Below are 13,870 nucleotides of genomic sequence, written 5' to 3' on the forward strand. Positions count from 1 at the left end.
GAGTCGGAGTCCATCTCCATTTCGGTCATTGTTCTGCGCAAATATGAAAAAGGAGTTTGCTTAAAGATGAATTTAAATTTGAAGTTCTTTTCCTTAGTGATAGGAAGGACTTAGGTGTCAAATGAAAAAAAATTTAAGTTCCTTGCATATTAAAATGTTAGGCTATAGTAAACTTCACAAAGGAATATCTAAACTTCATAGTAAATATATTTTATGCCATTCATTCATTTTCTTCCCTCTAACTACCAAAAGTTTCCTTGTTACAGATTTGTGTGTAACATAGTTTCATTATTTGATATTTCTAAAATATCCTCATGTAGAGATTTATTTCTATTCTGTAATTCATGGGTGTTTGATGCTTATGAAAAGTGTCAGATTGACATCCCTAGATACCAAAGTTCTCCATTTTTGCCTTCTCTAAGCCCTAGGAAGCATAGCTTTCCCAGTGATCCTAGCCAACGCAGTTACTCCAGAGCAGTTTAAGCAGTAACTAGATGGCTCAGGGCTTGGCCTCTTTGCTGAATCTGTCAGCCAGCGCACCAATTAACTCAACTGCAATTTTTATGATGTGTACCAATTTCACTGGAAAGTGAATACGTGACTGTGGGTTTTACAGTTGCCTCAAGAAACAAAAAGCCTAAACTAATTGCAAAAGCTGTCACTATTGTCATTGAGCCACTGAGTTGAAAAGTTTACTGAGCAATCCTTCACAGCTTGCTTTATACTGAAAGTCATGATTTTAAATTATACTACTTCCTTCAAGCCTAACATAAAACAAGAAGGAATTATTTAAAGAATTATATAAATGCAGAACGTGGGAGTTTTATTTATATCACCACACATTTCATTGTATGTACTGAATGATGTCATTCCCCAAGTTATAATGCTGAATAAATCTACTGCTAGAGCCTCTAATCAAGTAGCATTTTTCTTTCACAAAAATGCAGTTTCAATATTCACAAACATGTTCTGTGTGGACTCTCTGTTTCAGTTGAGGACTCTGGCAATACAGGAGGTATGTGTGACTGTCATTTTGTGGTGAAGACCAGATAGATTTACAAAGCTTATAGATGTGTAGAAGTAATGTAGAGCCCATGGACTAGGAAGGAAAAAAAGCAGCTTGGCATTTGCCAGAATTCTCCAAATGGAGCCGTATTACACAGAACCAGTAAGTGTGTGTGTGTGTTTATACACGCATATGGGGGGGTGGGACATAAGAGGGAGGGATGGGGAAAGAAAGAGAGACAGTGTGAGCTAGTTATTTATTGGAGGGGATAGATTCTCTCTATCTCTCTCTCTCTCTCTCACACACACACACACACAAATCCCATGATTTACCACCTACAAGTCCTCCAACCAGGAAATTAGAAGATGTAATTTAGTATGAGGCTAAAAACCAAAGAGGGAGGGAAAGGACTGGTATAAGCTTCAGCATATAGAAGCAAGTGCTCCCAAGTTCAAGGCTAAAATGAGAACTTGGATATTTCCACTGAACATGAAAGGCTGTCCCAGGTACAAATTTACCCTTTCCTTATTATTCCTTTTATATTCCCAATGGATTGGATGATGTCAGTTCACTAAGATGGACTTTACTTTGTTCACCAATTCCGCCATCAATTTCCTCTAGTCCCGCTCAAAATTAATGCTTTACTTTGTATAAGATGTCTGGACATAACCTAATATAGTACAATTGGTATGTGGAATCCACACAGTTGTGACCTGAGATGAATATTGAGTTAGAAACCAGCAAATGGATAATTGGAGATGAAGTCTTATTCCTTTCCTATAGGTTTTATAAGGAAGGAAAGCATGCCTGCATTTTTTTTAACTTCCATAATATTCTAGGTGGATCATTGTCCACAAAATGGGCACCTGAATCAGAATAAAACCAGACTCATTCCAGATCTGGCTCAGATTAAAAACAAGCATGTATGGAATATGTATAGAACATGCTTAAAAAGACAAGACAAAATGCACCACCCTCAATACTTTATACCATATGGGATAAAAGACTATAAACTGAGAAGTTAAGATTGGAAGAAGACCCATACCCAAGACTTAAGCATGTGGCCCAGAACCTATACTTCAAGGTCTTGCTATGATCTAAATGACTGCATTGCTCCAACACTCATTGTTGAGATCTGATCAGCAATATGGTGGTACTGGGAGCTGGTTTAGCTATAGGGTAGCTAGATTGTGATGGTTAAGCTCTCTTGAATGGGACTTGTGCTTGTATGAAGAATTGCTTAAAAAATGTTCCTGCATGGTGTGAGGGCAGGGAGAAGCTACCACTTATGAATACCATATCAAGCCCTTGCCAGACACTGAATCTACCAGAAACTTGATCCTCAACTTCCTATCTTATCGCACCTGTAAGATGCATGCCTTTTACTTTATTTGCCACCTACTGTATGGGATTTTGTTGTGGCAGCCTGAAGCGATGATGATGATCTTCTACAAGGCAATGGGCATGAAGCTTTCCTTGCCCTGCAAAGCATTCCTCAACCTCCTCCCATCAACTTTATTTTGGAAATAAAATCATCTACCCTCCAATCACCTAATTGGAACTGAGTGCAGAGGTAAGGGCAGACAGAGTAACAGAAAATAAAAGGGGAAAAAGCACATTGAGGGTTGTAAACAAAACGGTTATGCAAAATCATTTTAACTGCCCAATTACAAACAATAGTAAATATGTCTAAAGTATCCTGAAAAGAGTTAAAGGCGAGTAGCGATAACAAGCCTAAACAAATGTCATGAAAATACATTTGAATTTAAAAATTAGTAGCAAGAAGGAATAATAGAATGCTACAAAAGCATCTCAAGGAACTCTCCGAAAGAAATAGAAGCAATTGACAGCGCAAAAGCAAACTAAGATGCATGGCGTGATGGTAAACATATCAATGTCTTTACAACTGAAGTTCCAGACACACAAAAAAGCACTGAGATGGTGGCTACATAGATAGCAACCCAAACACAGCAACCAAAGTGCTGAAACAGTGACTGCATAAGTAACAACCAACAGCAAGATAAGCAGAAGAATAAGCTTACTTTATAAGAGAAACTTTAAATAATTAACTAAAAAACATAAATATGTGTAATATTATACATGCATACTCCACAAAAATTGTCACACTGAGCATTCCGACACCAAAGGAAAATCTTGCCAGAGCCAACATTTGATACTGGGAGGAATGGTGTGACCTGCTTTGTATGCTCATGTAGACACACGGTTTGCTGTGTTGGATGCAGCAGTGACATACACCAAGAGAAACCATCCCAGTGAGAAGATCAATACCTCAAGGGAGAGCATAGACCTCACAGGCTTAGGTAAATTGAAAGTGCGTGTGAATATAAACGTTAGTTCTCAAAAAAATAAAAAAATACACCCATTTCCAGCATATTTGGAAAACAATCAGAATTACACATCGAAAATCCAAAAGGAAATGTCAACCAATTTTAAAAAGCTAAACAACTTTAAGGCTGTATGCTAATGACAACAAAAAATGGAAGTGCTTTTAAATATATTCTATATAAATTATTCAAAAATAGAATATATATTCACTTGCTTTACATGTATATGTTGTTATTAAACATGGTTATTATTTGTTTTACAAGTAAAAACATATAAATGAGCTAAAATATTAGAATCAAGCGAAAACACTGCATTTCAAACATATAGGAATTAGCTCATATAATTAATAAGGAAATTAATAAGTTTATATATATTTATACAAAACAATTCGGCAAAATTTATCAACAAAATTTTCAATTTTACAAGTTTTCGTAAGGTCAAGAGAGCAAACCCAAGGCAGCCAGAAGACAGAAAGCAGTAACCGCAGGAGCAAGGGTCACGGATGCAGGCAATGAAACAAAACAAATCATCTCAAACCGAAAATAAAGCGCAAAACTCTCTCCTGGACAAAACCACTGTATGGGCCAATTTCTGAAACTTCTACTAAGGGCCAGTGAGAGCCGACATGTAAAACTGCTAATGGGTAATACAGATCATGATACACAGAAGAGAAGAGGATTATCCAATGAGAGTAGAGTGGGCAGATTCACCAAAACACTAGGAAACTGATGGGACTAGGAAACTGATGGGAAAAAACTACTGTACAGTCTGGAGTTTTCTGTATTTTTTAATTTAATTCAAATGACTGCTTTATTTCGTGGTGCATATTTACAGGAAAATCTTATTGGATAGTTTTAACATTTGTGTTGATTTTATAGTGTGTTTCCTTTCTTCAGTTTTTATTTTATTTTTGATGATGTTTACATAATTGATCAGAATGGGAAGGACTGGGGGTTAGGACAAAGTGGGTGAGACCATTATTTCCTAATTTTCTTTCCGTTCCTCCTGTATTTGCGAGAAGGGAGAGATAAGATGAGAAGCCACACCCAGCCTCCCAACTGCCTCAGGACCAGGGGACAGAGGAAGGGCTACCCGATGCCATGCCAGGTCCCCAATGTGGAGCATGTTCTAAGGATTCTGCTTAGGTGGTTTCAACAGTCCCGACATGCTGTCGATCTCACTGATCCAAGTATAAGAAAATCTTACCAAGGTCCATTGGCTGACATAGTCCACCTTAGAGTCTCCATTTGCCCACATATTTGCTGTCAAAGCTTGGCTGGGGTGGTTGTCCAATTTGTTCTGTCTTGCTTTGTCTGCTATGTTTACCAGCTGTCCTCTGCAGAACCTCAGTGGACTGCCATATCTTCCATGTGCCTCTGGCATGTCATCCACTGCTCCATCTCAGCCACTGAGGAGGCCCAGTACTGACACATGCACTCCACAGTCAAGGCACAGATCCTGCCATTCTCCCCGTGGGTGCAGTTTTGAATCCAGCAGTTCAGCTTAGGGGATCTCCAAAGAAATTTCATCTGAAGTGATCCCAGAACCACTTCTTGTGTGTGCCTGCCAGTACAGGATCTGGCTCCATCTGTCACCTACATCAGCTTATGCACACTGGTTGTTGCAATTGCTGGATCAGTGTGTCTGCAATCTTGACTCTTCCATCCACCAAAGCATGCTGTGGCCCAGCTAGCGAGCCAGCTCACTACATGCTCGACTCTCACATACACCACTGGGAACTTCAGCCTAGTTAGAGCAACCCCCACTAGGCCCACCCAAACCCTGGTTTCTGTGCTTGCCAGTGTGTGCAACAGACTGGTCCAGTCTGTCCCAAATACCATCAGCTCCAGTACATGTCAATGGGTGTTGAAGCATAGTTAGACTCAACTAACACCACTAGCCAGCTCACAATCATGCTAGTGGGTGCCACCGCCTAACCAGGCCCGTCCCCAACCCTGGTTCTCGTGCTCACCAGTGGGAGTTGCAATCCATTAGAGAGGTGTCCAGTTTCCCTGCTGAGCCCACTCCCAGTCCTGGATCTTGCACTCTCCAGGTGCTTCTGCAGTCTAGCTTAAACATTTGTCAGCTGATACTGTAGAAAAGCCAAACGAGCCTACACCCATTATGGGTTATGTATGCACCAGTGAGTACAGTCAGTTAGCTCAGCTGAGCTCTGCACCAAACCCAGTTCACATGCAGGTCAGCAGGTGTTATAGCCCTACTTAGTCTGGTCTATTCCCAATTCAAGTTCTTGTGCTTATCAGTGGGAGCATTGCCTACCAACGCAGCCTATGTTGCCCCCTATGGAGCCCCTCCTCTCAGGTCTCATGTGTGCTGGTGGGTGCTCCAGCCTGGTCTGGCATGGCCCACCTCACCTCGGCATTTCCAGAGGGTGCTGTAGCTTTGCCCAACCCAGTCTGCACCCAGTTCCAGCTCATGCTGGTGGGCCCTATAACCTATCCCAGCCCAGCCAACCCCCAGTCTCACTCCTAATATGAACTGGCTAGTGTTGCAGTTCAACCCAGCCTGTGCTGCACCCTTTCCTAGTTCTCAGATCTACCAGTGAGTGTTATGAACTGGTCCAGCCTGGCCCACCCACAGACCTGACCTACATGTATGCACCAGTGGATACCATAACCTTGCCTTGTCTGGGATACTCCCAGCCTTGGTTCTTGTGCTCACCTATAGTGACTAAATCCTGACAGAGGAGTTTTTCAAGCCGTTCTCTCACTCGTGGGCTCTTGCCCATACTAACTTAGTCCACCTCCTGTCCTAGCAGAAACAGTGGCCTCGCCCATGTGGCCCACACCACTTACTAATGTTCAGTGCTACAGTCTAGCCAAAATCCAGGCTCAGACATAGCTCTCACATTTTTCGGCAGGTGCTGAGACCTAGCCCAACCCATCCTATGCCCACCCTGGGTCTCACGAGTATCAGGATGTACTGGAGCCTAGCCCAGTCTGGCACACTCCAGACCTAGTCCCATGCTGAGGGACACTGCTGATTTTGGACACCAGCCCAAATCTCCACCCCCATTCAGGCTCTGAAACTCACAGTAGGAACACAACCCAGACAAGACATCCTGTTAGCTCCCCAACGAGGCCTGCTCCCAGACACAAATTTGTACTGCTAAAGTTGGCATAGCCCATCCCCCACCTTGACCTTTTCCATTGGATGCTGCAGCCTGGCTTGCCCTGGGTCACCCCTCTCCCAACTCTGCTGTCAAGTGCTGAAGCCTAGCCCTGCCAAGCCTATTCCCATCCCTGGCTCATAAAAATCAGTAGGTGTTAAAACCCAGCTCAGCATGACCCACACCCCAGCCTGGTTCCTAAACATGCCATCGGGCTAAGGTTTGGCCTTGCCCGACCTGGTCTGCCCCTCCAGAACCAACCCACACACTTGCTAATGGGTGGAAGCTACCTTGCCCAGTCTGAACAACACCCAGGCCTAAACCACATACTCACTAGCAGGAGTTACAGCACACCTGGGGAGTTGCCCAGGTTACCGCAGCTGGCCTACTTCCAGACCCAGGTCTCACATGTGCCAGCAGGGGCTAGGCCCTACCCACTATAGCCTTCCCCTTCTGTCTCAGCCTTTGTATGAGCTGGTGGATGCTGTGGGTTGGCCATCCCCACATCCTATTCTTGGGTGTGCCTGTGAGTGCTGCAGCATGGAGCAGCCTACAAGCCTAGCCTGTTCCCAACACCTGTACGCATGAGTGTTCATGCTCCATGGTCATGCCTAGCTCAGCCTGTCACCACCCTGAGCTCTAAAGCAAAGCAGTGGGTATTGCAGTCCCACCAGGATGGGCCCACATTTCCCCCACAGAATCTGCTCCCAGCCCTGATTCTCTCATGTGCTTGTTAGCATCATGGCCCAACCTGTTCTGACTTTCTTAAATGGGTACTATGATCTAACCCTGCCAATTGTGTCAGCAATTGTGGTCAGTGGTGGTCAATGCTGACCAGCCAAGCTCAGGTCCCCACTTGGGCTAGTGCATCAGTATGATCAAGGAAGGTTCTCCAGTCCCCCCTCCCCCTCCAAACTGCTCGGTGTTGGCCCTCTCACTTACTTGCAAGTAGAATGACTGCCAATGGAAGCCCCTCAGAAGTCATTCCTCACCTGCAACATGCTCACTCAGCGATCCTCCAGCCCACACACATCCTTACCCCATTCCCTGCGTAGTCACAGTCCCTGTGCCTGGGAGTGCAGGGGTTTCCCAGCTCAGTTTTATGAAGCCAAGCCTTCCAGTGGGGTTGTGTACCAGCCTGAAGCTCTGCCTGCCCACTAAGGGTCCCAAGCTCCCGGCATGTGTGCTGACCTGGGACCTCACCCTTCTTCTCACCCAAATTCCAAATTCATTCAAAATTCCCCAAGCCCACCCCCACACTACACCAGCATGTCTGGAACCGCCGGTGTTTCTGCATGAGCCTTACAGGTGCTCCGGTTTCCTCCTTCAAACTGTTCAGTCTCAGTCTTCTCATTTCATCAGCTTCTCTTTAACCAGTTCTCACTCACTCTACCTCTCAGGCTCCAGTCCCCGTGCCCTCTTTGTGCTCGTTCCTCTGGTCCAAAGGATAGTATGAATTTCACCAGCATTCACATCTTCACCAGAGCATATCCCCCTTGCTGGAACCTCTTTGGAAGAACAATCTTGGAGGAAGAAAACTCTTCTTTCAGTTTTTTCTTTACAATCTGCATTCTTTATTCATGTTTTCAGGTTTAATGTAATCATCTGTGTGTCATGCAGAGTTGTAACCAGTGTAAGTGTGGCAGAGGGGAGCAGTAAACATTTCTCATCATGATGAACTGGAAATGTTCCATCAGGTTTTGTGTCTAGGTTTCTGCCTGTTACGTAACTCTATGGAATATTAGTCCCAGCTCACCCCATTAAGATCTTGGAGATAATCTTTGTATTTTAATGTGATTTAATTTATGTTTGTTGGAAAGGCAGATTTACAGAGAGAAGGAAAGACAGAAAAATTTTCTATCCACTGGATTACTCCCCAGATGTCTACAGTGACAAGAACTGAGCCAATCCAGAACCAGGAGCCTCATCTGCATCTCCACCCTGGCACAGAGTCCAAAGGCTGACCTTGGGCCATCCTCAACTGCTTTCCCAGATCGCAAACAAGGAGCTGGATGAGAAGTGGAGCAACCAGGACATAAACTGGGACCCATATGGGATTCTGGTGCTTGAAAAGTGAGGATACAGTGATTGAGCCATCATGCAGGGCTCTGAATTTTAATTTTAAAGCAGTATGCTTTTTTTGAGAAACTGTGATATGCTCTGCACTGATAAGACTGGGATGGAAGATAATTCACTTATTTAGAAGAAATTTGAAGATGAAGAATGAGGACAGTTTCGTAAATACACAAACACAGTGTAACAAGAGGCAAGCACAGGATGGTGTGGAGTCTGGAGGCAAGTGGGTGTTGTGTGAGTGCTCTGGAAAGCACACGGTCATCCACATCTCGTCCCAGCATGCCTGGCCTCATGTTTCTGCGCACCTGCAAAGCAACAGAGGATGTCTCAAGAACCTGGATCCTGCTCTCCACACAGGAGACTCAAAACAAACTCTGGGCTCCTGGGTTCACATTGGCCCAGTCCTGGACATCTGGGCATTTGGTGAACAAATTCTCAAATGGGAATTCTTTCTTTGAGTCTCTCTGCCTTTCAAAGAAATAAATTCCAGAATCCTTCTTTTAAATTATCTCTATATAGCCTCTCAGATACAAGAAAGAAGAAACTAGAATCCAGCTCAATTTAAAAAAATGAATTCAGATATAAATCCTTTAATGTATAGACTATTCACTTTCCCCAGAAGAAGCTATTTCTGAACTGAATCTTGTTTTAAAAAAGATTTATTTTATTTTTATTGGAAAGTCAGATATACAGAGAGGAAGAGAGACAGAGAGGAAGATCTTCCATCCGACGATTCACTCCCCAAGTGACCACAATGGCCAGTGCTACGCCAGTCTGAAGCTAGGATCCAGGAACTTCTTCCTGATCTCCCACACGGATAGATGGTCCCAAGGCTTTGGGCCATACTTGACTGCTTTCTCAGGCCACAAGCAGGGAGCTGGATGAGAAGCAGGGCCACGGGGATTAGAATCGGCACCCATATGGGATCCCAGCGCATTTAAGGAAAGGACTTTAGCTGCTAGGTCACACCTCTGGGCCCTCTGAACTGAATCTTAAAAGATTAGAAGAACGCTTCAAAAGTTTGTTTTGGAAAGACAAGTTTACTTTGGTGTAAAAATGAATTCATACATAAATTGATTCATACTTCACATTTTCTATGAATATTTTGATAGCCCTTTTTATGTCTGACTTTCAAACAAATATTTTTTACGAAAATAAATTCATCCTTTGATTTCATTTTCTGCAAACCCTTTGAAATGTCCTTGAATAAGAATCATCCAAAAGAAAGTAGGAATAGGGCTGATGCCATATGAACACAGCAAACAATAGGGAAAATAATGTTGACTGGTTGAGAGATTGCTAGAGGTAAATTTAGTGAAATTACTCAGTAATGCATTATGTGGGAAGTATAAATGATATTGATAAAGCGATTGACCAAGACTGTATACAAGCCAGGATAGGAGTTGATCTGCAGGACAGTGTGAAAAAGAGTGCCAAGTTGTGGCATCGGGACAAATAGACGAAGAAGGAGGCCTCTGTGATAAGTTTTGGGAGGCAAGTAGAGATTCCCTGATTCAAGGCAAAGAAAGTAAAAATGGAAATATGTAAATGCAGTAACCCTAAGCAAGGTTTCAGAACTGAAAGGGTTTGGTTATGAACATGCTGTTCCAAGTGAGATGGATATCCTAGGATATTCCCAATTCTTAATCATTTTATAAAACAATTGTTCTATGTAAAGCAAAATTATCTGGAAACTAAAACGTATATGTTCCAGTGCCAGATATGTGAATGGCAACATTAATTTTTTTGTGTGTAAAGCTTAAAAAACTGGATTTCACTTAAGGTTTCTGATTTAAATGTTAATAACCACGGTGATTGACACAATACAAGAATGGGAATACTAATAGACATGATGAAGGAATAGACTCTGATTTTGACTGAACTTGAGTTAGATGACTGATTTAAAAATGAAATGGCATCTGATAGTCATTTAAGAAAGCCATGTCCTTACAAACCATGCCTGGTGGAATATCTGGACCCATGACAAGCTCACACTAAAGTAATTGTAGCTTTGTTACTTTAAGAACACAGCCACTACGATTATTGTCACAGTGTTCAGGCAATGTGCATACATATATGAAACTAATGGTCTAGAAGAGCTAAAGCACTCAGCAGGAGACCAGAGTTACCCAGGTGTGCAGTTAGGGCCTAAGGATACATTTCTTTTCAACAAGTTTCTTCTTGAAAATGAACAAAATATCACTGCCAGTGTATTCAGTGTGCATGCCAAGCTTGAAAAACAATTTTTTTCCATAACTGACAGAGAACTTAAAGATGAAAACATTTTTACACTCTAATGACTGTAAAGTCATGTAGAAATTTTGAAAATTAAGAAAAGGTGTCCATTGCTACCTGTCAATGTAATTGATTCTGCCTTCACCTGCCCTCCCTCACCACACACACACACACACACACACACACACACACACACACACACACACACACTTTAACTACTGGATAGACTTGTGGCTATTCAAGAGAATCTTGATAAAGTGTATTATCAACAATGAGACAAAGAAGAGTGGCTAAGCTGAGTTTCCTTTAAGGGTGATTTCAAGCAATGTATAGTGTACTTAGGGTGATCAAAATCACAGATATGGAAAGGCGGCAGAGAAGCCCAGCACAGATCAGCCTTTGAAGTCACTCTGCTGTCCAATCAGCTGTGTGCCCACTGCAAGCCCGCTGCACAGGCTCGGCTAACTGACAGGCTGGCCTACACATTCTCTTTAATTGTGACATATCGAAGAAAGTCTGTACAGATAAAAACAGATGAAAAATAATAATAAGCATAAACCCCAAAAATATTATTCTGCAAAAGTTTGATCATGGAAATGCTTTCTTATTTCCCATGATTCAAATAACAGAATACATGGTCTCCAGAGGAAACTGTTAACTCCAAGGATTTATGAGGTTGCAATTTGTTTGGTGTTACTCAGCTCTTCAGGAGACCCTCACACCCAAATTCTGCTAAAATATCTGGATCTAATTAAGATGACCTGGTAAACAGATATCTAACAAATTGCAGAGTTTCTTCATACTATGTGAGAATATTAAGCTGCATACCACCTGAAGGAAATCTTTGGACATTATTTATATTAACACATTTTGATCATGATTCCTATACTCTTTCATTCCTTGGTAGCTCTCACAGTGTTGTGCACACCTTAAAAAATAAAATATGAAGCTAAGTACTGATTTACAAACAACGAAGAAAAGCTCTGGTTGGTGTAAACAAGAAGGAAACATTTTAACTGCATTTCAAGTAGTTTGTAGAATCTCTAGGCAATCTGGAAAATTAGATCACTGTAAGACAACAGTTAAAAAGTCTGAAGCAGGTCTGAAATCAGCCAAAACTTACCAACTCAGGGAGTGCCCAATGCTGGCTGCTCTCACCAGGAACACAGGAACTTGAGTATTGTTTACACATGTGTGTTCCCTGGCTGCTGGCCCTGTCGTTTCTTCCACCCACGATGTGGTCTTGGTGTCATGTCTTCCACTTCTGTAAGCAGGTCTTCATTCCACTCATCCTGAAGATTCAGCATCTCAGCACACAAACTTCTACTCAGCCACCTGCACACTCGGTGAACACACTCCAGCCACCTGTACGCTCGGTGAACACACTCCAGCCACCTGCATGCTCGGTGAACACACTCCAGCTACCCGCACGCTCGGCGAACACACTCCAGCCACCTGCATGCTCGGTGAACACATTCCAGCTCCTAGGGAACAGAAGGAGCTCAGAGATGAGTTTTCCCCTAGACTGGTAATTACATAACTCCTAGAAACAGAGAGCTAAAAAAGTACAAACATCTACAAAAGAGACACAATAAATAGAACAACTGAATAGATGGCTAGTAAGTTTGTTAGCATGATCACTTTTTAGCAAGGAATGATGCATTTCAAGCACATAAAAGATTTTAATTGTACCTCAGAGAAGTAAAAAGGCTGTGATGAACAGTAAACTTTTCTACTTGTCTACTTTATTAAAATACTAAGTTTATTCCACATGTATATTATGGTCTCCCCACCATTTCCCTGTCTGACCACAACTACTACTATGTTCTAACATAACATTCTCTACACGCTTGAAACAAGGCAAAAGCTGGTGTTTTATCTTCAAAAACTAAGGCAGGCATTTTGGACAACACATTCGTGACAATGGCACCTGGACAGATTTATGAAACATACTAGGAAAAGTTCTTAATCTGTATTACGAAAAGGACACCCAGATGAACTGTAATAGAAATAAGATGACCGATTTTAATGAACTATTCAAACTAGTCTCTTAAAAAGACCTCCTCCACTGCCAGCAGTCTTGAATCGCCTCCTGGTCAGTCTCCAGAAACAACTCATCAAATAATTGATAATTTTAGCTTCACTTTTGGAATAGAACCATCTTTTTCTATACTTATTTGCATTTTTTGCTCTAATGTCTTCTACAAAACTGGATCTTTCTGGTATTTTAGACGTTTCTTCCTGTTTTTTGAATGATTCTTGACCTTTTGATCTTGATGTCAATGGTTTTGAGTCGTTTCCATTTTGGTTTGACTTTTGTGCATTTTGACTGGAGCCTTTTCTTCAGTTTCCTCATCATCTTCATCAGCAGCATAGGTGATGATGGCATAGATGGTAACATCTATGAGCAGCACCTTTCCTTTATTCTGGGGTATTTTGCTGCCACTACTGATAGCTTCACATTCTCCTTTTCCTCCTCCTCTGACCCTGTGTCTTCCTCCACAGCTACTAAATATTGTCCACTAATATGTACAGCCCTGAACCACACTTCAGTCTTAAGATCATAAGTGGTACTACTTTAAATTCCCAAGAGGAAACTGCTGGCTATACAGATAATGTCAAGGTTGCCAATGTGACTTTCATTGGACTGCCCTCATAATTTATGACCTCTGCTTCAATGACATGGAACACATCCTTTGTACCAGCACCCAAACTGACCATTCTTCAAAGACAACAGGTGCTCATTTTCAGCATTGTGTGCTTTAAAGTGATAACCTTTGAAGCCTTTAGTTCACAACCTAAAAAATAGTTCTGGGGCTGCAGAGGGTTCATGTCTATGTCCATCAAATCTTCCATGGGGCAATGGGATGAGCTTGGGCAGGAGAGAAGACAAAGATAAGATACCTACTGCTTCTAAGACAGATGTGCAGTACAGAATTTTGCCAGGAATAAACTTTTGTTTTTATAATGAAAAGATAACCACAGTAATCTGACTACACAATGTAAAAGAAAATGACAGCAGGTAAAGAGGATGCTAAGGAGAGGAACAGACAAACGAAAAGGGTTCTCCCATTAAC

At 42.2% G+C, this 13,870-nt stretch overlaps 1 pseudogene; it reads right to left on the reverse strand.

The window, feature by feature from the left end:
• Window positions 1-11,271: 11,271 nt before the first annotated feature.
• Window positions 11,272-13,649, reverse strand: LOC121160083 (annotated as a pseudogene).
• Between the last annotated feature and the right edge of the window lie 221 nt (window positions 13,650-13,870).

This window comes from Ochotona curzoniae, unplaced genomic scaffold (assembly GCF_017591425.1).
Source record: "Ochotona curzoniae isolate NIBS_2020 unplaced genomic scaffold, NIBS_Ocur_1.0 contig_430, whole genome shotgun sequence".
NCBI lineage: Eukaryota > Metazoa > Chordata > Mammalia > Lagomorpha > Ochotonidae > Ochotona > Ochotona curzoniae.